Source organism: Trematomus bernacchii, unplaced genomic scaffold (assembly GCF_902827165.1).
Source record: "Trematomus bernacchii unplaced genomic scaffold, fTreBer1.1, whole genome shotgun sequence".
Classification (NCBI taxonomy): Eukaryota; Metazoa; Chordata; class Actinopteri; order Perciformes; family Nototheniidae; genus Trematomus; species Trematomus bernacchii.
The window spans coordinates 41,430-63,736 of record NW_022987641.1 but is presented as its reverse complement, the minus strand read 5'-3'; the positions used below and the strand labels follow the sequence as shown (position 1 = coordinate 63,736).

Here is a 22,307-nt window from a genome sequence, read left to right as displayed (position 1 = left end):
TTCATCCAGCCGTGCTTTAAAACGATGCAAGGGAATCAAAATGCTCAGTTTCAATATTTTTTGCATGGTGTTCCAAGCCAGAGGAGCAGCGCACATAAAAGCTTTAGCACCTAAAACAGTCCTAGCACTTGGCACATGTAATAAAAACACATCCTGTGATCTCAGGCAATAGCTACTTGCCACTGTCCGTGAGATCAAAGAGCAGATATAAGAAGGTAGTTTACCCAGCATGGCTTTGTAGATGAACATGTACCAATGACTGAGCCTCCGACCAGTAAGTGAAGGCAGACCTGCCTTGGCATACAGGGTACAGTGATGAGTAAGTACTTTACAGTTAGTAACAAATCTCAGAGCACTGTGATAGGCGGCATCTAACCTTTCCAGGCAATGGGCAGGTGCATTCATATACAACAAATCACCATAGTCTAGCACAGGTAAAAAGGTCACAGTGACTAGCCTTTTCCTGGCTTCAAAAGAGAAACAGGACTTGTTTCTGAAAAAGAAACCTAATCTAACCCTCAGCTTTTTAAGCAGATTAGTGACCTGAAGTTTAAAAGTAAGACAATCATCAAGCCAGATACCAAGGTATTTATAATAGCTAACCACTTGGAGTACTTGTCCTTGCATAGTCACAATATCCAAAGCAGTCTCTGGAGTCTTTTTAGCTTTAGAAAAGAGCATTACTTTGGTTTTCTCAACATTTAAAAGAAGCTTTAGTTCAGAGAGCTGAGTCTGAATAATGTTAAAAACAGCCTGTAATTTAACAACCGCCTCCTTAATGGAGGGACCTGCACAGTACATCACGGTGTCATCCGCATAAAAATGCAAAGTAGCTTCATCCACATTTTCACCTAAACTATTGATGTAGATGGAGAATAAAAGTGGACCTAAAACAGAACCTTGAGGAACACCATTAGCAATGTTCAACCACTCAGAAGACAGCCCATCAAAGTGAACACATTGGGACCTTTCAGAGAGGTAGTTCACAAACCACCCCACTGCATGGCTGGATAAGCCAATACTGAGTAGCCTCTGCTTTAAGATGTGATGATCGACTGTGTCAAACGCTTTGGAAAGGTCAATAAATAGAGCTGCACAACTCTGCTTTTTATCCAAAATACTTGTAATGTCATTCACCACTTTCATTGTGGCAGTGATGGTGCTATGTTGCTTTCTGAAGCCTGACTGATGTTTAGACAGAATGTCATTGTTACATAAAAACTCCTTTACCTGTTCACTCACTAGGCGTTCAAGAACCTTAGCCAGAACTGACAATTTCGAGATTGGCCTATAGTTATTTAAAACAGTTGCCTCCCCTCCTTTTAGTAGTGGCAGGACATAAGCTGACTTCCATACTTTAGGAATTGTGTTTGTGCTGAGGGAGAGGTTAAAAAGAGTAGTGAGAGGTGGAGCAATAAAATCTGCAGCTATCTTTAAAAAGAAAGGTTCTACGTTGTCCGGGCCAGCCGGTTTCTTAGGATCTAACTTAGATAAAGCTTCATGAACAACATTTACAGTAAAAGGAGTAAAACTGAAAGTGTTTTCCAGACCACATTGTTCAGAGTCACAGACTGTGGTGTTCACAGTAGCAGAATTAGTCACAGAATCAAACATAGAACCGCAGGACACAACATGCTCATTAAAACAATTTAACATAGTAGCCCTGTCCGATATAGAGCCAGATGCTGTGGTAATGCACGGAGGTAGCTCATTTCGGATCTCACCGGTGGATAGCGATTTTATGGCTTTCCAAAATTTCCTAGGATTATTTAGGTTTTCTGTAGTAACTGACAAATAGTACTTCGACTTAGCACTTTTGACATGTGAAGTGAAGCTATTTCTTAGCTGCCTAAAACGCAGCCATTCTACCTCTGAGCCTGATTTCCTAGCCTTTGCCCAGGCCTTGTTTCTCTCATGTAGGAGACTGGACAGTTCAGCAGAAAACCAAGGATTGTCTCGTCCCTTTACTCTAAAAGTACGTAGGGGTGCATGTTTATCTATAATTTCCATAAAACCAAGATAAAAATAAGACCATGCAGTTTCAACATCAGCACACAGATCGATTTTTCCCCAATCAAACCCAAACAGATCATGAACAAAACCCTGCTCCACAAAATGTTTTATGTGTCTCTTAATAATAATACGGGGTTTAACCTTTTGGACCTTAGTGTCCCTAATTGTGGCTACAACACAGTGGTCACTCACATCATTTGCAAATACTCCCACAGATGGGTATTTATAGGGAACATTAGTTAGAATGAGATCAATTAGGGATGATTTATTAGGGGACTTAACGTTAGGGCGAGTAGGACTGTCAACAATCTGAGTAACATTCAGAGAGATACAAAGGTTTTTAAAATCCTCTGATACTGCAGTTAACCAGTCCCAGTTAAAATCTCCAAGTAGCACTATTTCCTTGTAGTCTAGTTGTGATAAAAGTTTTGCTAGTGAAGACAAGGAGTCCTTGACAGCTGAGGGGGTCTGTAACAGCCCACCACCATGACTTGTTGCCCCTTTGCCACTTCTATATTTAAGGCTAAAAATTCGAATTGCTTACTGACAGATTTGGAGATCAATGTGGTTACACTGTACTTATTCTTAACATAAATGGCAACTCCACCACCTTTATTAGGCCGGTCGGTACGATACACATTATAACCATTTAAGGATATGTCAGAGGCCAAAATAGTTTTATTTAGCCATGTTTCTGATAACACAATGACGTCAGCGTCAGTCGAGCTCGCCCAAATGCGGACAAAATCTAGTTTACCTAACAGACTGCGCACATTCAAGTGGATGAAACCCAACCCAGATCTAGCTTTAAAATCAGCAGGAGTAGCGATCTGACTACTACTACTGGGCGGACCAGGGTTAGGTTGAACATTTCCTGACAGTAATAACAACAAAAAAACCAGGCATCTTTTCCTCTTAATCGACACACACGCATTGTCATCTACTTTAGAATCACCGGAAAAGTCTGCGAGAGTTTGATTAGAGCTTAAGAAGCAGTCCTGAAGAACCATCATCGCAGGCAAACAAAAAAGACAAACATATTTTGTCGAGCAGATTGTCTGCGACAAGGTGACCGGTAACTGTTTGTGTAAGACATCCGAACCTTTACAGGGGATGTCCACTGCGGGCGGTAGAACAGACCTGAACCCAGTCGACTTCTCCGGATGACGAGAGAACTTCTCATTGTCCAAAATAGCTAACAGGCATAGCAGAATCACAATAGGGGCCATTTTCCCAGACCAGCACAGCATCCGGATAGGTGCGAACATGTGTACATTAGTGTTTAAAGTCGGGGGAACTGTTTTAATTCAGGACCAGGGAGAAAAGATAACACATTTACCCAGGAATAAGTGTCTGAATCATGGGTACATTAGTGGTCAGAGTCGTGGGAAATGTTTTAATTCAACAGGAGAGGGTAATTCACTTCTTAACCAGTGAACAGGGCTGCAAACATGGCTACATGAGTGTTAAAATACTGTCAAACTGTTTTAATTCAGTCATAATAATCGTTTTTAGACAGTGTACATTGGACGCAATAAACATACGGAGTTATGGACATAAACGTGTCAGTATAGACGGGAAAATGTACATATTAATCATATTTATTTTGTTAAATGTACAAGAAGCTAAAAACAGTAGAATCACTGCTTTAAGCAGGATATCACACTCACAGGCAGACATACACACACCCAGGGGGGAAAAGATAACAGATTTACCCAGGAATAAGTGTGCAAAACATGTGTACATTAGTGTTTAAAGTCGGGGGAACTGTTTTAATTCAGGATCAGGGTGAAAAGATAACAGATTTACCCAGGAATAAGTGTGCAAAAGATGGGTACATTAGTGTTTAAAGTCGTGGGAAATGTTTTAATTCAGGAGGTTATAAGTGTGGTTTCACTTGTCTCACACACACCCAGGGGGAAAATATAACAGATTTACCCAGGAATAAGTGTGCAAAACATGTGTACATTAGTGTTTAAAGTCGGGGGAACTGTTTTAATTCAGGACCAGGGTGAAAAGATAACACATTTACCCAGGAATAAGTGTCTGAATCATGGGTACATTAGTGCTCAAACTCGATTATAATGTTTTAATTCCGGAAGTTTTAAGTGTGGTTTCACTTGTCCCACACACCCAGAGTGAAAAGATAACATGTTTACCCCGCTAAAGTGTTCAAAACATGGGTATATTAGTGCTCAAACTCGATTAAACTGTTTTAATTCCTGAGGTTTTACGTGTTGGTTCACTCGTCTCACACACCCAGAGTGTTAACAACATTTTTACAAATTTTATAAATTAGTCTAGAGCTCCATCTATTGTAATTTGAGTGTATTACACGTCTGTCCATGGAACGCGAGTTTTGCGCCATTTGAGTGGAGTAAACTCATAGGCAGCTGGAGTAACATGTAAATTGAGACGCATTGGGACATATCATCATCACTTTCAATGTTAACCTTGTACATAGGAGGCACAATTCGCTTACCCAGAGGTCGATGGATCGAAACCATCCTCTGCTAATTGTAAATGCTTTGGATCAGCAGATTCTCTCCATCCATTTTAACCCTGTTCACAAGGCCATATTTACATAAGACGATGCATCCGTTATCTCAAGTGCTAAAGTGTAGCCGATGCAAACGTTGCTGCGATGATCAACCTACAGTCCTCCAATCTTCCAACTGAGCTATGGAGGTGTGCATACAAGCTTAAATTGTTCAGCCTGTGTATTGATGCGGAAAGTAATCATCAAACAACAGTTGTCTTGCAAAGCTTCAACATTCACTCGTCTACTGACCCTGGCTGGGGAAATTGTCAAGATTTGGGAAGAGCCCTTTGAGTAACTCGAGGAGCCAAAACAACACATCTTGGGCCGCGGCCAGGTATAGGAGAGGTGTGGTCTGTTGAGCACAACATTGCCTCTCTGCTCATTTCAGAGGATATTGTTCTGTTTGTTTCAATCAACTATGACCTTGGCGCATACTGGTGCAGTTTGCAGTTGAAGGTGAAGCGGTAGAGAGATGAGTTAGTTACGTGTCTGAGTCTCTGTGTAAAGATACCATCTCTTTGTATACTGTGTGGACATTTTGTGTGGTTCCATGGTGTAATGGTTAGCACTCTGGACTCTGAATCCAGCGATCCGAGTTCAAATCTCGGTGGAACCTTTCGCTGAGTACCCTGAAAAAAGCCAGCTTCTACATCTCAGTTGTAGCAGGATAGTGGTTGCAATGTGGAAGATGAAGATTGACTTGAGAATAAGTCTATCTAGTGAAGTCAAGGGAATAATCTGAGTGGCGTTAGGACAACAACCTGGTCCTTAACACCTCTAAAACCAAGGAGTTGACGATTGACTGCAGGAGAACAAAGAAGGAAGTCCACCATATGTGTGGAAAACTTCAAGTTCCCTGAAGTCAAAACATCTTACAAGGACCTCCAACACATCACACCGGGTTAAAAAGGCCCAGCAAAGACTCTACTTCCTCGAGAAACTAAAACAAGCCAGGCTCTCACGGAAACTTTGTGAAGAAACAAGGGGATGAGTGGTAACTTGCTCACTCTGCACTTTACCTCCACACTACATTACATTACTGTTAAGAGGTAGATATTGAACCCTACTGGAGCTGTTTTCACTACTCTCCAGCTGCCAGCTGTCATACATTCCATGCATTCCTTTTCACAAGCTTCACATACAAGTACAGCATTCCCTGGTGGTCTAGTGGCTAGGATTCGGCGCTCTCACCGCAGCGGCCCGGGTTCGATTCCCGGTCAGGGAACACTCTTTACTTACTGAATATCACGGCCGTTTCATTAAAAACAACTCCCACATAAAACTATACATTGTGCGGACATTGTGCGGACATTGTGCCCACATACCGTGTGGTTCCATGGTGTAATGGTTAGCACTTTGGAATCTGAATCCAGCGATCCGAGTTCAAATCTCGGTGCAACCGTACTTTGAGTAGGTACGTGCTTACTCAACAGACAATCATCAGTGCCTCAGACACAATGAACATAAAAGGCAAAACTCCTGCAATTGTATTTTTTAAGGGCCTCTATTGCCAAAGGTAAAGAAGAACGATTGGATCTGGTATGCGCTGCCTTTGTCAATTGAAACGGCCGACAATGAGTACAGTACATTTTTGCCAGCCTTGGAGTTCTAAACATCAAGCAGAGTGGCGCAGCGGAAGCGTGCTGGGCCCATAACCCAGAGGTCGATGGATCGAAACCATCCTCTGCTAATTGTAAATGCTTTGGATCAGCAGATTCTCTCAGTCCATTTTAACCCTGTTCACAAGGCCATATTTACATAAGACGATGCATCCGTTATCTCAAGTGCTAAAGTGTATCAACCTACAGTCCTCCAATCTTCCAACTGAGCTATGGAGGTGTGCATACAAGCTTAAATTGTTCAGCCTGTGTATTGATGCGGAAAGTAATCATCAAACAACAGTTGTCTTGCAAAGCTTCAACATTCACTCGTCTACTGACCCTGGCTGGGGAAATTGTCAAGATTTGGGAAGAGCCCTTTGAGTAACTCGAGGAGCCAAAACAACACATTTTGGGCCGCAGCCAGGTATAGGAGAGGTGTGGTCTGTTGAGCACAACATTTCCTCTCTGCTCATTTCAAAGGATATTGTTCTGTTTGTTTCAACCAACTATGACCTTGGCGCATACTGGTGCAGTTTGCAGTTGAAGGTGAAGCGGTAGAGAGATGAGTTAGTTACGTGTCTGAGTCTCTGTGTAAAGATACCATCTCTTTGTATACTGTGTGGACATTTTATGTGGTTCCATGGTGTAATGGTTAGCACTCTGGACTCTGAATCCAGCAATCCGAGTTCAAATCTCGGTGGAACCTTTCGCTGAGTACCCTGAAAAAAGCCAGCTTCTACATCTCAGTTGTAGCAGGATAGTGGTTGCAATGTGGAAGATGAAGACTGACTTGAGAATAAGTCTATCTAGTGAAGTCAAGGGAATAATCTGAGTGGAGTTAGGACAACAACCTGGTCCTTAACACCTCTAAAACCAAGGAGTTGACAATTGACTGCAGGAGAACAAAGAAGGAAGTCCACCATATGTGTGGAAAACTTCAAGTTCCCTGAAGTCAATATGTCAAAACATCTTACAAGGACCTCCAACACATCACACCGGGTTAAAAAGGCCCAGCAAAGACTCTACTTCCTCGAGAAACTAAAACAAGCCAGGCTCTCACGGAAACTTTGTGAAGAAACAAGGGGATGAGTGGTAACTTGCTCACTCTGCACTTTACCTCCACACTACATTACATTACTGTTAAGAGGTAGATATTGAACCCTACTGGAGCTGTTTTCACTACTCTCCAGCTGCCAGCTGTCATACATTCCATGCATTGCTTTTCACAAGCTTCACATACAAATACAGCATTCCCTGGTGGTCTAGTGGCTAGGATTCGGCGCTCTCACCGCCGCGGCCCGGGTTTGATTCCCGGTCAGGGAACACTCTTTACTTACTGAATATCACGGCCGTTTCATTAAAAACAACTCCCACATAAAACTATACATTGTGCGGACATTGTGCCCACATACCGTGTGGTTCCATGGTGTAATGGTTAGCACTTTGGAATCTGAATCCAGCGATCCGAGTTCAAATCTCGGTGCAACCGTACTTTGAGTAGGTACGTGCTTACTCAACAGACAATCATCAGTGCCTCAGACACAATGAACATAAAAGGCAAAACTCCTGCAATTGTATTTTTTAAGGGCCTCTATTGCCAAAGGTAAAGAAGAACGATTGGATCTGGTATGCGCTGCCTTTGTCAATTGAAACGGCCGACAATGAGTACAGTACATTTTTGCCAGCCTTGGAGTTCTAAACATCAAGCAGAGTGGCGCAGCGGAAGCGTGCTGGGCCCATAACCCAGAGGTCGATGGATCGAAACCATCCTCTGCTAATTGTAAATGCTTTGGATCAGCAGATTCTCTCAGTCCATTTTAACCCTGTTCACAAGGCCATATTTACATAAGACGATGCATCCGTTATCTCAAGTGCTAAAGTGTAGCCGATGCAAACGTTGCTGCGATGATCAACCTACAGTCCTCCAATCTTCCAACTGAGCTATGGAGGTGTGCATACAAGCTTAAATTGTTCAGCCTGTGTATTGATGCGGAAAGTAATCATCAAACAACAGTTGTCTTGCAAAGCTTCAACATTCACTCGTCTACTGACCCTGGTTGAGTTATTTGAAGTTGATCAGGATCAAAGAAGAGTGTTTCTGCCCGGTTTTGAGCCGGGGACCTTTCGCGTGTGAGGCGAACGTGATGACCACTACACGACAGAAACTGCTGAAAAGCTAAGTACACGTTTGCGCGTGGATACAACATTGATATGTCTTTGAAATCTCATTCAGATTACCCTAAAGCAAGACACAAATGATTTTGGTCTTCATAAGTGCTTATCTTTGGGGTTGTCTTGGTTGTGAGGAATTCAACAGAAATATTGTTTCTCAAATGCTCACCATTTATTGCATATATTTGTCACCCAAATTACCCAAACACAGGCACTGACTTGAGTGTAATGCAGTAAGTGCTACTTGTTGGGGTAGTTTTGTTGACCTTTATTTCTCCCAGTGTGTTAGTTGCACATTAGTATTCAACTTAAGTAACATTTCAACTATAGTCTATGTCTTTGAGTATGGACAGAATGCAGTCACCTCCCAACTTCAAAATGAGTCATTATTCTGTACTATATTACTACAGAAGTTACCTGTAGATTGCATAGTATTGACATGCAGTGATACACATTATCTCAAGATTTGATTTGGAGACTTAAGCTGAATGTGCCTTCTGAAGTGGATATTCATTGCCTGAGCTTCTTAGCATTGTTTAAGTATTGCTGCTGCTGCTAGAGTTGCAACGAGAAACATCAACAACTCTGATTGACCACTTGTTAGGTGATAGCAGTCCGTTCATATCAGGTGATGGTTGAGAGTGCGGGTCTTTACTTACAATGGTCGTTGAAAGCAATCAAAACTGAGGCGGGGTTGGCCGGAAATGTCTGCATTCAGTACTTAAGAAGGGTACATCTTTGCAAGAAACAACACTTCCACTGAGGCACAGCAAAGGAGATGTTGGAAAGGAACCCCTTGGAAAACGTTAAAATCATGATGGAAGATGCCTTTACTGTAGGAAATTGAAAGTCTTTGATATTGGCCCAACTTGAGCATTGATTTGCAAATTAATTCAGCAAGTGCTTCCTGTTGGGGCGGTTGAAGAGGACAAATGCTACAGACTATAACTAAACATGTCATTGAAATCACATTCAGATTACCCTAAAGCAAAACACTAATGTATTGTTTTCTTCATAAGTGCTTCTCTTTGGGGTTGTCTTGGTTGTGAGGAATTCAACAGAAATATTGTTTCTCAAATGCTCACAATTTGTTGCATCTATTTGTATCTGATTCCATCACACACAATATAATTTCAGTCTTCAGAGTTCAGATTTGGTCATTATGATAACCTTTAGAAAAACACTAACTTTGTTTACATTGCAGTAAGTGCTTTTGTTGGGGTAGTTTTGCTGACCCAGCATCATCCAGCATGTTATCTATATGTTCATATGCAATGTTTAATTTTAAGTTTTTTTTAAGACAACAAGAAAAGTCAGAGAAGATGGTGGAAAACCCCACGTGGAAACTCAGAAGCCATGAAGAGTTGCAAGTCTTTGATATTGAACCAACTTGAGCATTGGGCTGAGTCTGAATTCAATAAGTGCTTCTCTTTGGGGCGGTTGAACATGACAAATGCTACAGACTGTAAAGGAAGAATTATATGTCATTGAAATCTCATTCAGATTACCCTAAAGCAAGACACTAATGATTTTGGTCTTCATAAGTGCTTCTCTTTGGGGTTGTCTTGGTTGTGAGGAATTCAACAGAAATATTGTTTCTCAAATGCTCACCATTTATTGCATGTATTTGTCACCCAAATTACCCAAACACAGGCACTGACTTGAGTGTAATGCAGTAAGTGCTCCTTGTTGGGGTAGTTTTGTTGACCTTTATTTCTCCCAGTGTGTTGGTTGTACATTAGTATTCAACTTTAGTAAGATATGCACATTTCAACTATAGTCTGTCTTTGAGTATGGACAGAATGCAGTCACCTCCCAACTTCAAAATGAGTCATTATTCTGTTCTATATTACTACAGAAGTTACCTGTAGATTGCATAGTATTGACATGCAGTGATACACATTATCTCAACATTTGATTTGGAGGCTTAAGCTGAATGTGCCTTCTGAAGTGGATAGTCATTGCCTGAGCTTCTTAGCATTGTTTAAGTATTGCTGCTGCTGCCAGAGTTGCAACGAGAAACATCAACAACTCTGATTGACCACTTGTTAGGTGATAGCAGTCCGTTCATATCATGTGATGGTTGAGAGTGCGGGTGTTTACTTACAATGGTTGTTGAAAGCAATCAAAACTGAGGCGGGGTTGGCCGGAAATGTCTGCATTCAGTACTTAAGAAGGGTACATCTTTGCAAGAAACAACACTTCCACTGAGGCACAGCAAAGGAGATGTTGGAAAGGAACCCCTTGGAAAACGGTAAAATCATGATGGAAGATGCCTTTACTGTAGGAAATTGAAAGTCTTTGATATTGGCCCAACTTGAGCATTGATTTGCAAATGAATTCAGCAAGTGCTTCCTGTTGGGGCGGTTGAAGAGGACACATGCTACAGACTATAAATAAACATGTAATTGAAATCACATTCAGATTACCCTAAAGCAAAACACTAATGTTTTTTTTTCTTCATAAGTGCTTCTCTTTGGGGTTGTCTTGGTTGTGAGGAATTCAACAGAAATATTGTTTCTCAAATGCTCACAATTTGTTGCATCTATTTGTATCTGATTCCATCACACACAATATAATTTCAGTCTTCAGAGTTCAGATTTGGTCATTATGATAACCTTTACACAAACACTAACTTTGTTTACATTGCAGTACGTACTTTTGTTGGGGTATTTTTGCTGACCCAGCATCATCCAGAGTGTTATCTATATGTTCATATGCAATGTTTAATTTTAAGTTTTTTTTAAGACAACAAGAAAAGTCAGAGAAGATGGTGGAAAACCCCACGTGGAAACTCAGAAGCCATGAAGAGTTGCAAGTCTTTGATATTGAGTCTGAATTCAATAAGTGCTTCTCGTTGGGGCGGTTGAACATGACAAATGCTACAGACTGTAAAGGAAGAATTATATGTCATTGAAATCACATTCAGATTACCCTAAAGCAAGACACTAATGATTTTGGTCTTCATAAGTGCTTCTCTTTGGGGTTGTCTTGGTTGTGAGGAATTCAACAGAAATATTGTTTCTCAAATGCTCACCATTTATTGCATGTATTTGTCACCCAAATTACCCAAACACAGGCACTGACTTGAGTGTAATGCAGTAAGTGCTACTTGTTGGGGTAGTTTTGTTGACCTTTATTTCTCCCAGTGTGATAGTTGTACATTAGTATTCAACTTTAGTAAGATATGCATATTTCAACTATAGTCTATGTCTTTGAGTATGGACAGAATGCAGTCACCTCCCAACTTCAAAATGAGTCATTATTCTGTACTATATTACTACAGAAGTTACCTGTAGATTGCATAGTATTGACATGCAGTGATACACATTATCTCAAGATTTGATTTGGAGACTTAGGCGCCGTTTACACGAGGAGAAAACTGCTTGTATCTGCATAGTTTTGCGTGCGTATAGCCCTATTATATACACGAGGCCGATAGAAACTGACCCCACAAACAATAACGGGTCCCAAGGTGGATAGATTTGCAAACGAAACGCTCTGGGGGGTCAACCGAGTCCGTGTAATCACCTCGATACGAATATTTCCTGAAAAAATAACGATAGCCCCGCCTCTCCCCACCTCTCCTGCTCACTGCTGTAGCAACTATCAAAAATAGCTGTGTTAATTAAACGCACAAGGGGTTCTTGAATGAAATAATATTATAAAAGACAAACCAGAATTGTTAACGCCCAATATACTCCTTAAAGAAAATAAACAGAGTCAGATTTCATGCATTGATCCATTATATTGACAAAGGAGGATCTCACCCGGTGTTTGTAGAGAATATCTCTCTTTCTGAGCCGTCCTCTCCACGGAGTTGTTTTCTTTCGTGTTTCTTGGTCGGGATGCAATATCCACAGATTGGTTTCTTTCAGTTTCTTTCAGTTTCAGTTTCGGGGCTTAAACAGAAGGGTAGCCATGGCAACATTGCAGCGGGGCTGCTCAGTTGCTCTTCTTCGCGGCTTTTGGTGTATTTTGGCGGAAGTTACAGCGCCACTTACAGTCCCAGCATATGTACTACAGCGTTTCCAGCGGCCTCGTTTGAACAGACACGTTAAATGAAACAAATGCATGTGAACGGAAGACTTTTTTGAATACGCATACTGTGCATAAACGCAAACGGTCCCGTGTGAGCGGGGCCTTAAGCTGAATGTGCCTTCTGAAGTGGATATTCATTGCCTGAGCTTCTTAGCATTGTTTAAGTATTGCTGCTGCTGCCAGAGTTGCAACGAGAAACATCAACAACTCTGATTGACCACTTGTTAGGTGATAGCAGTCCGTTCATATCAGGTGATGGTTGAGAGTGCGGGTGTTTACTTACAATGGTCGTTGAATGCAATCAAAACTGAGGCGGGGTTTGCCGGAAATGTCGGCATTCAGTACTTAAGAAGGGTACATCTTTGCAAGAAACAACACTTCCACTGAGGCACAGCAAAGGAGATGTTGGAAAGGAACTCCTTGGAAAACGGTAAAATCATGATGGAAGATGCCTTTACTGTAGGAAATTGAAAGTCTTTGATGTTGGCCCAACTTGAGCATTGATTTGCAAATGAATTCAGCAAGTGCTTCCTGTTGGGGCGGTTGAAGAAGACAAATGCTACAGACTATAACTAAACATGTCATTGAAATCACATTCAGATTACCCTAAAGCAAAACACTAATGATTTTTTTTTCTTCATAAGTGCTTCTCTTTGGGGTTGTCTTGGTTGTGAGGAATTCAACAGAAATATTGTTTCTCAAATGCTCACAATTTGTTGCATCTATTTGTATCTGATTCCATCACACACAATATAATTTCAGTCTTCAGAGTTCAGATTTGGTCATTATGATAACCTTTACAAAAACACTAACTTTGTTTACATTGCAGTAAGTGCTTTTGTTGGGGTAGTTTTGCTGACCCAGCATCATCCAGAGTGTTATCTATATGTTCATATGCAATGTTTAATTTAAAGCTTTTTTTAAGACAAAAATAAAAGTCAGAGAAGATGGTGGAAAACCCCACGTGGAAACTCAGAAGCCATGAAAAGTTGCAAGTCTTTGATATTGAACCAACGTGAGCATTGGTCTGAGTCTGAATTCAATAAGTGCTTCTCGTTGGGGCGGTTGACCATGACAAATGCTACAGACTGTAAAGGAAGAATTATATGTCATTGAAATCACATTCAGATAACCCTAAAGCAAGACACTAATGATTTTGGTCTTCATAAGTGCTTCTCTTTGGGGTTGTCTTGGTTGTGAGGAATTCAACATAAATATTGTTTCTCAAATGCTCACCATTTATTGCATGTATTTGTCACCCAAATTACCCAAACACAGTCACTGACTTGTGTGTAATGCAGTAAGTGCTACTTGTTGGGGTAGTTTTGTTGACCTTTATTTCTCCCAGTGTGTTAGTTGTACATTAGTATTCAACTTTAGTAAGATATGCACATTTCAACTATAGTCTATGTCTTTGAGTATGGACAGAATGCAGTCACCTCCCAACTTCAAAATGAGTCATTATTCTGTACTATATTACTAGAGAAGTTACCTGTAGATTGCATAGTATTGACATGCAGTGATACACATTATCTCAAGATTTGATTTGGAGGCTTACGCTGAATGTGCCTTCTGAAGTGGATATTCATTGCCTGAGCTTCTTAGCATTGTTTAAGTATTGCTGCTGCTGCCAGAGTTGCAACGAGAAACATCAACAACTCTGATTGACCACTTGTTAGGTGATAGCAGTCCGTTCATATCAGGTGATGGTTGAGAGTGCGGGTGTTTACTTACAATGGTCGTTGAAAGCAATCAAAACTGAGGCGGGGTTTGCCGGAAATGTCTGCATTCAGTACTTAAGAAGGGTACATCTTTGCAAGAAACAACACTTCCACTGAGGCACAGCAAAGGAGATGTTGGAAAGGAACCCCTTGGAAAACGGTAAAATCATGATGGAAGATGCCTTTACTGTAGGAAATTGAAAGTCTTTGATATTGGCCCAACTTGAGCATTGATTTGCAAATGAATTCAGCAAGTGCTTCCTGTTGGGGCGGTTGAAGAGGACAAATGCTACAGACTATAACTAAACATGTCCCAGCATCATCCAGAGCAGGGGTGGGCAATTATTTTTTACAAGGGGCCACTTCAGAAACTCGAGCTGTGTTGGGGGGCCGAATCAAAAATAAGTTGAACTTAATTCTGCTCAATATACCAATACTGAAAAGGTGTTTTACAGTATGTTAAAGATAAGAAATGAATCAGCTTTATACAAAAAGAAATGAGTGCTTTTGATTTTTGTTTTTCAGTTCATTTTACTTGTTCAGTGAGAAAAGTCCAGTCTGTCTTGGGCTTGAACAAGTGCACGGAAATCTGGTTCAATGTCTGAGGTGGATTTGCGAAGGACAGCTGAGAGGTGATCATCAGTGATAGAGGATCTGTATCTGTATTTGTTGAACTTCATCACTGAGAATGTCTGTTCACATATGTAGGTAGATCCAAAGAGGACCATCATCTTCTGAGCACGTCTCCTGATGTGTGGAAAGTTCTCCTCTTTCAGGGAAGCGTAAAACTCAGGCAGTGAGACTGACCTAAAGTGCTCTGACAGAAGTGTGTCAGACTGCAGTTCAATGAGTTCAAGCTGAACATCACTGGGTGCATCATCCACATGGCATGTAAATGGGGAAAAGATCATGTTCATTTTATTCTCAACTGTTTTGAAGTCTTTAAATCGCCTTGAAAACTCACCATGCAGTGCTTCTAACATGGATGAGTACCTCTGGAGGTGATCAGCTGATGGTGTGGCTTCCTTCAGTGTTGGCAAGTGCGTGAGAATGTTGTCCTCCATTTGGCTTGAGAGAAGCTGCAGCTTTCTCATGAAAGCCTTCACTGCACTGTACATGTCATGCACAAAAAGGCCCTTGCCTTGCAGTTTGACATTTAGTTCACTCATTAGTGCAGTCACATCTACAGCAAAACCAAGGTCTGCCATCCAGTCTGCATCTGAAAGCTGTGGGATGTCGTTTCCTTTCTTCACACAGAAGTCTTGAATCTCTTCTCTCAGGTCCCATACTCTTTTCAGCACTTTGCCCAGGCTGAGCCACCTGACAGCTGCATGGTAGGGTATGTCACGATGTTCAGTCTCACTTTCCTCCAAAAGTGCAACAAACTGTCTGTGATTCAATGCTCTTGCCCTGATGAAGTTAACTATTTTAGTTACAACATCAACAACATGGTTAATTTTTAACACTGACTTACACAACACTTCCTGATGTATAATACAATGCAAAAATACCAATTTCTGCTCAGGGTTCATTTCTGTCACTTTATCCTGCATTCTCTTCAATAGTCCAACATTTTTCCCTGTCAGATTTGGACAACCATCCGTTGTCACGCCTGCCAGCTTGTCCCATTTCAGTCCCAACTTTTCCACATGCATTTACCTCCGTGAACAAATCACTCCCTGTTGTTGTCCCTTTCATTGACTGCATGGCTGCCAGCTCCTCCGTGATTTTGAAGTCTGTAGGTATCCCACGTAGGAAGATGAGTAGCTGGGCAGTGTCACGTACATCGCAGCTCTCATCCAAAGCCAAGGAAAAAAAGTAAAAGTTGACCGCTCTGTTCTGCAGCTGAAGCTCCAGATTTCCCGCGATGTCCTCAATTCTCCTCGTAACAGTGCGTCGCGAGAGCGGCACTTTCTCAAATGCCTCCTTTTTCTCCGGGCATATTAGTGCGGCAGAGTCCAACAAACACTCCTTAATGAACTCTCCGTCCGAAAACGGTTTACTTTTAAGACATAACTAGTCTTGACAGCTGCATCTCTGGATGTGGAATGTTTTGTGAAAATGTGTTGTTGGCTTTGCAGCTTAGCTAGCAAAGCATCCGACCCCTTTGCCCGCTCTTCCTCAGACAGGTTCTTGTATTTATCTGCGTGTTTGGTAGCATAGTGGCGACTCAAATTGTACTCCTTGAACACAGCGACCTGCGCACCACAAACTAAACACACAGCTTTACCTTTCACTTCTGTAAATAAATACTTAGCGGTCCATGTCTTGTTGAAAACGCGGCATTCAGTATCGATCTTTCTTTTTTTGCCCTTAGAGGACATTTCGTGGACTAGCCGGCCAGCATCACTCGTAGCTGTTCACGGCATGCGCGTTTACGTAAATAAATAAAAAAAACAGCAGCGCCCTTTTCAAAATAAAAGCAACACAGTTAGAAAAGTATTTACGCCATGCAAGCAATACAGCTGTGTTGCTTTTATTTTGAAAAGGTTGCTGTTTTTTTTAATTATGTTATAATTTATGATCAACCTCACACGGGCCGGCCAAGGCCGGCCAACGGGCCGGATGTGGCCCGCGGGCCGTAAAATGCCCACCCCTGATCCAGAGTGTTATCTATATGTTCATATGCAATGTTTAATTTAAAGTTTTTTTTAAGACAAAAAGAAAAGTCAGAGAAGATGGTGGAAAACCCCACGTGGAAACTCAGAAGCCATGAAAAGTTGCAAGTCTTTGATATTGAACCAACGTGAGCATTGGTCTGAGTCTGAATTCAATAAGTGCTTCTCGTTGGGGCGGTTGAACATGACAAATGCTACAGACTGTAAAGGAAGAATTATATGTCATTGAAATCACATTCAGATTACCCTAAAGCAAGACACTAATGATTTTGGTCTTCATAAGTGCTTCTCTTTGGGGTTGTCTTGGTTGTGAGGAATTCAACAGAAATATTGTTTCTCAAATGCTCACCATTTGTTCAATCTATTTGTATCTGATTCCATCACATACAATATAATTTATGTCATCAGAGTTCAGATTTGGTCCTTATTATTACCTTTACAAAAACACTAACTTTGTTTACATTGCAGTAAGTGCTTTTGTTGGGGTAGTTTTGCTGACCCTGCATCATCCAATGTGTTATCTATATGTTCATATGCACACTTTATTTTTACGTCATATATTAGAAGACAAAAAGAAAAGTCAGAAGATGGTGGAAAACCCCACGTGGAAACTCATAAGCCATGAAGAGTTGCAAGTCTTTGATATTGAACCAACTTCAGCATTGGGCTGAGTCTAAATTCAATAAGTGCTTCTCTTTGGGGCGGTTGAACATGACAAATGCTACAGACTGTAAAGGAAGAATTATATGTCATTGAAATCTCATTCAGATTACCCTAAAGCAAGACACTAATGATTTTTGTCTTCATAAGTGCTTCTCTTTGGGGTTGTCTTGGTTGTGAGGAATTCAACAGAAATATTGTTTCTCAAATGCTCACCATTTATTGCATGTATTTGTCACCCAAATTACCCAAACACAGGCACTGACTTGAGTGTAATGCAGTAAGTGCTACTTGTTGGGGTAGTTTTGTTGACCTGTATTTCTCCCAGTGTGTTGGTTGTACATTAGTATTCAACTTTAGTAAGATATGCACATTTCAACTATAGTCTGTCTTTGAGTATGGACAGAATGCAGTCACCTCCCAACTTCAAAATGAGTCATTATTCTGTACTATATTACTACAGAAGTTACCTGTAGATTGCATAGTATTGAAATGCAGTGATACACATTATCTCAAGATTTGATTTGGACACTTAAGCTGAATGTACCTTCTGAAGTGGATATTCATTGCCTGAGCTTCTTAGCATTGTTTAAGTATTGCTGCTGCTGCCAGAGTTGCAACGAGAAACATCAACAACTCTAATTGATCACTTGTTAGGTGATAGCAGTCCGTTCATATCAGGTGATGGTTGAGAGTGCGGGTGTTTACTTACAATGGTCGTTGAAAGTAATCAAAACTGAGGCGGGATTGGCCGGAAATGTCTGCATTCAGTACTTAAGAAGGGTACATCTTTGCAAGAAACAACACTTCCACTGAGGCACAGCAAAGGAGATGTTGGAAAGGAACTCCTTGGAAAACGGTAAAATCATGATGGAAGATGCCTTGACTGTAGGAAATTGAAAGTCTTTGATATTGGCCCAACTTGAGCATTTGAATTCAGCAAGTGCTTCCTGTTGGGGCGGTTGAAGAGGACAAATGCTACAGACTATAACTAAACATGTCATTGAAATCACATTCAGATTACCCTAAAGCAAAACACTAATGTTTTTTTTTCTTCATAAGTGCTTCTCTTTGGGGTTGTCTTGGTTGTGAGGAATTCAACAGAAATATTGTTTCTCAAATGCTCACAATTTGTTGCATCTATTTGTATCTGATTCCATCACACACAATATAATTTCAGTCTTCAGAGTTCAGATTTGGTCATTATGATAACCTTTACAAAAACACTAACTTTGTTTACATTGCAGTAAGTGCTTTTGTTGGGGTAGTTTTGCTGACCCAGCATCATCCAGAGTGTTATCTATATGTTCATATGCAATGTTTAATTTTAAGTTTTTTTTAAGACAACAAGAAAAGTCAGAGAAGATGGTGGAAAACCCCACGTGGAAACTCAGAAGCCATGAAGAGTTGCAAGTCTTTGATATTGAGTCTGAATTCAATAAGTGCTTCTCGTTGGGGCGGTTGAACATGACAAATGCTACAGACTGTAAAGGAAGAATTATATGTCATTGAAATCTACATTCAGATTACCCTAAAGCAAGACACTAATGATTTTGGTCTTCATAAGTGCTTCTCTTTGGGGTTGTCTTGGTTGTGAGGAATTCAACAGAAATATTGTTTCTCAAATGCTCACAATTTGTTCAATCTATTTGTATCTGATTCCATCACATACAATATAATTTATGTCATAAGAGTTCAGATTTGGTCCTTATTATTACCTTTACAAAAACACTAACTTTGTTTACATTGCAGTAAGTGCTTTTGTTGGGGTAGTTTTGCTGACCCAGCATCATCCAATGTGTTATCTATATGTTCATATGCACACTTTATTTTTACGTCATATATTAGAAGACAAAAATTAAAGTCAGAGAAGATGGTGGAAAACCCCACTTGAAAACTCATAAGCCATGAAGAGTTGCAAAACTTTGATATTGAACCAACTTGAGCATTGGGCTGAGTCTGAATTCAATAAGTGCTTCTCTTTGGGGCGGTTGAACATGACAAATGCTACAGACTGTAAAGGAAGAATTATATGTCATTGAAATCTCATTCAGATTACCCTAAAGCAAGACACTAATGATTTTGGTCTTCATAAGTGCTTCTCTTTGGGGTTGTCTTGGTTGTGAGGAATTCAACAGAAATATTGTTTCTCAAATGCTCACCATTTATTGCATGTATTTGTCACCCAAATTACCCAAACACAGGCACTGACTTGAGTGTAATGCAGTAAGTGCTCCTTGTTGGGGTAGTTTTGTTGACCTTTATTTCTCCCAGTGTGTTGGTTGTACATTAGTATTCAACTTTAGTAAGATATGCACATTTCAACTATAGTCTGTCTTTGAGTATGGACAGAATGCAGTCACCTCCCAACTTCAAAATGAGTCATTATTCTGTTCTATATTACTACAGAAGTTACCTGTAGATTGCATAGTATTGACATGCAGTGATACACATTATCTCAAGATTTGATTTGGAGACTTAAGCTGAATGTGCCTTCTGAAGTGGATATTCATTGCCTGAGCTTCTTAGCATTGTTTAAGTATTGCTGCTGCTGCCAGAGTTGCAACGAAAAACATCAACAACTCTGATTGACCACTTGTTAGGTGATAGCAGTCCGTTCATATCAGGTGATGGTTGAGAGTGCAGGTGTTTACTTACAATGGTTGTTGAATGCAATCAAAACTGAGGCGGGGTTGGCCGGAAATGTCTGCATTCAGTACTGAAGAAGGGTACATCTTTGCAAGAAACAACACTTCCACTGAGGCACAGCAAAGGAGATGTTGGAAAGGAACCCCTTGGAAAACGGTAAAATCATGATGGAAGATTTCTTTACTGTAGGAAATTGAAAGTCTTTGATATTGGCCCAACTTGAGCATTGATTTGCAATTGAATTCAGCAAGTGCTTCCTGTTGGGGCGGTTGAAGAGGACAAATGCTACAGACTATAACTAAACATGTCATTGAAATCACATTCAGATTACCCTAAAGCAAAACACTAATGATTTTTGTCTTCATAAGTGCTTCTCTTTGGGGCTGTCTTGGTTGTGAGGAATTCAACAGAAATATTGTTTCTCAAATGCTCACAATTTGTTGCATCTATTTGTATCTGATTCCATCACACACAATATAATTTCAGTCTTCAGAGTTCAGATTTGGTCATTATGATAACCTTTACAAAAACACTAACTTTGTTTACATTGCAGTAAGTGCTTTTGTTGGGGTAGTTTTGCTGACCCAGCATCATCCAGCGTGTTATCTATATGTTCATATGCAATGTTTAATTTAAAGTTTTTTTTAAGACAAAAATAAAAGTCAGAGAAGATGGTGGAAAACCCCACGTGGAAACTCAGAAGCCATGAAAAGTTGCAAGTCTTTGATATTGAACCAACGTGAGCATTGGTCTGAGTCTGAATTCAATAAGTGCTTCTCATTGGGGCGGTTGAACATGACAAATGCTACAGACTGTAAAGGAAGAATTATATGTCATTGAAATCTCATTCAGATTACCCTAAAGCAAGACACTAATGCTTTTGGTCTTCATAAGTGCTTCTCTTTGGGGTTGTCTTGGTTGTGAGGAATTCAACATAAATATTGTTTCTCAAATGCTCACCATTTATTGCATGTATTTGTCACCCAAATTACCCAAACACAGGCACTGACTTGAGTGTAATGCAGTAAGTGCTACTTGTTGGGGTAGTTTTGTTGACCTTTATTTCTCCCAGTGTGTTAGTTGTACATTAGTATTCAACTTTAGTAAGATATGCACATTTCAACTATAGTCTATGTCTTTGAGTATGGACAGAATGCAGTCACCTCCCAACTTCAAAATGAGTCATTATTCTGTACTATATTACTACAGAAGTTACCTGTAGATTGCATAGTATTGACATGCAGTGATACACATTATCTCAAGATTTGATTTGGAGGCTTACGCTGAATGTGCCTTCTGAAGTGGATATTCATTGCCTGAGCTTCTTAGCATTGTTTAAGTATTGCTGCTGCTGCCAGAGTTGCAACGAGAAACATCAACAACTCTGATTGACCACTTGTTAGGTGATAGCAGTCCGTTCATATCATGTGATGGTTGAGAGTGCGGGTGTTTACTTACAATGGTCGTTGAAAGCAATCAAAACTGAGGCGGGGTTGGCCGGAAATGTCTGCATTCAGTACTTAAGAAGGGTACATCTTTGCAAGAAACAACACTTCCACTGAGGCACAGCAAAGGAGATGTTGGAAAGGAACCCCTTGGAAAACGGTAAAATCATGATGGAAGATGCCTTTACTGTAGGAAATTGAAAGTCTTTGATATTGGCCCAACTTGAGCATTGATTTGCAAATGAATTCAGCAAGTGCTTCCTGTTGGGGCGGTTGAAGAGGACACATGCTACAGACTATAACTAAACATGTCATTGAAATCACATTCAGATTACCCTAAAGCAAAACACTAATGTTTTTTTTTCTTCATAAGTGCTTCTCTTTGGGGTTGTCTTGGTTGTGAGGAATTCAACAGAAATATTGTTTCTCAAATGCTCACAATTTGTTGCATCTATTTGTATCTGATTCCATCACACACAATATAATTTCAGTCTTCAGAGTTCAGATTTGGTCATTATGATAACCTTTACACAAACACTAACTTTGTTTACATTGCAGTAAGTGCTTTTGTTGGGGTAGTTTTGCTGACCCAGCATCATCCAGAGTGTTATCTATATGTTCATATGCAATGTTTAATTTTAAGTTTTTTTTAAGACAACAAGAAAAGTCAGAGAAGATGGTGGAAAACCCCACGTGGAAACTCAGAAGCCATGAAGAGTTGCAAGTCTTTGATATTGAGTCTGAATTCAATAAGTGCTTCTCGTTGGGGCGGTTGAACATGACAAATGCTACAGACTGTAAAGGAAGAATTATATGTCATTGAAATCACATTCAGATTACCCTAA

At 40.4% G+C, this 22,307-nt stretch overlaps 7 non-coding genes across 7 annotated transcripts; 6 read left to right on the top strand and 1 right to left on the bottom strand.

The window, feature by feature from the left end:
• Window positions 1-5,099: 5,099 nt before the first annotated feature.
• On the top strand, window positions 5,100-5,171 carry trnaq-cug. Its single transcript has one exon. It is a non-coding gene; the product is annotated as a tRNA-Gln (tRNA).
• A 537-nt stretch (window positions 5,172-5,708) lies between these two features.
• trnae-cuc lies at window positions 5,709-5,780 on the top strand. Its single transcript has one exon. It is a non-coding gene; the product is annotated as a tRNA-Glu (tRNA).
• A 105-nt stretch (window positions 5,781-5,885) lies between these two features.
• On the top strand, window positions 5,886-5,957 carry trnaq-cug. Its single transcript has one exon. It is a non-coding gene; the product is annotated as a tRNA-Gln (tRNA).
• Window positions 5,958-6,790: 833 nt separating this feature from the next.
• On the top strand, window positions 6,791-6,862 carry trnaq-cug. Its single transcript has one exon. It is a non-coding gene; the product is annotated as a tRNA-Gln (tRNA).
• A 545-nt stretch (window positions 6,863-7,407) lies between these two features.
• Window positions 7,408-7,479, top strand: trnae-cuc. Its single transcript has one exon. It is a non-coding gene; the product is annotated as a tRNA-Glu (tRNA).
• Window positions 7,480-7,573: 94 nt separating this feature from the next.
• trnaq-cug lies at window positions 7,574-7,645 on the top strand. Its single transcript has one exon. It is a non-coding gene; the product is annotated as a tRNA-Gln (tRNA).
• Window positions 7,646-8,249: 604 nt separating this feature from the next.
• trnav-cac lies at window positions 8,250-8,322 on the bottom strand. Its single transcript has one exon. It is a non-coding gene; the product is annotated as a tRNA-Val (tRNA).
• Between the last annotated feature and the right edge of the window lie 13,985 nt (window positions 8,323-22,307).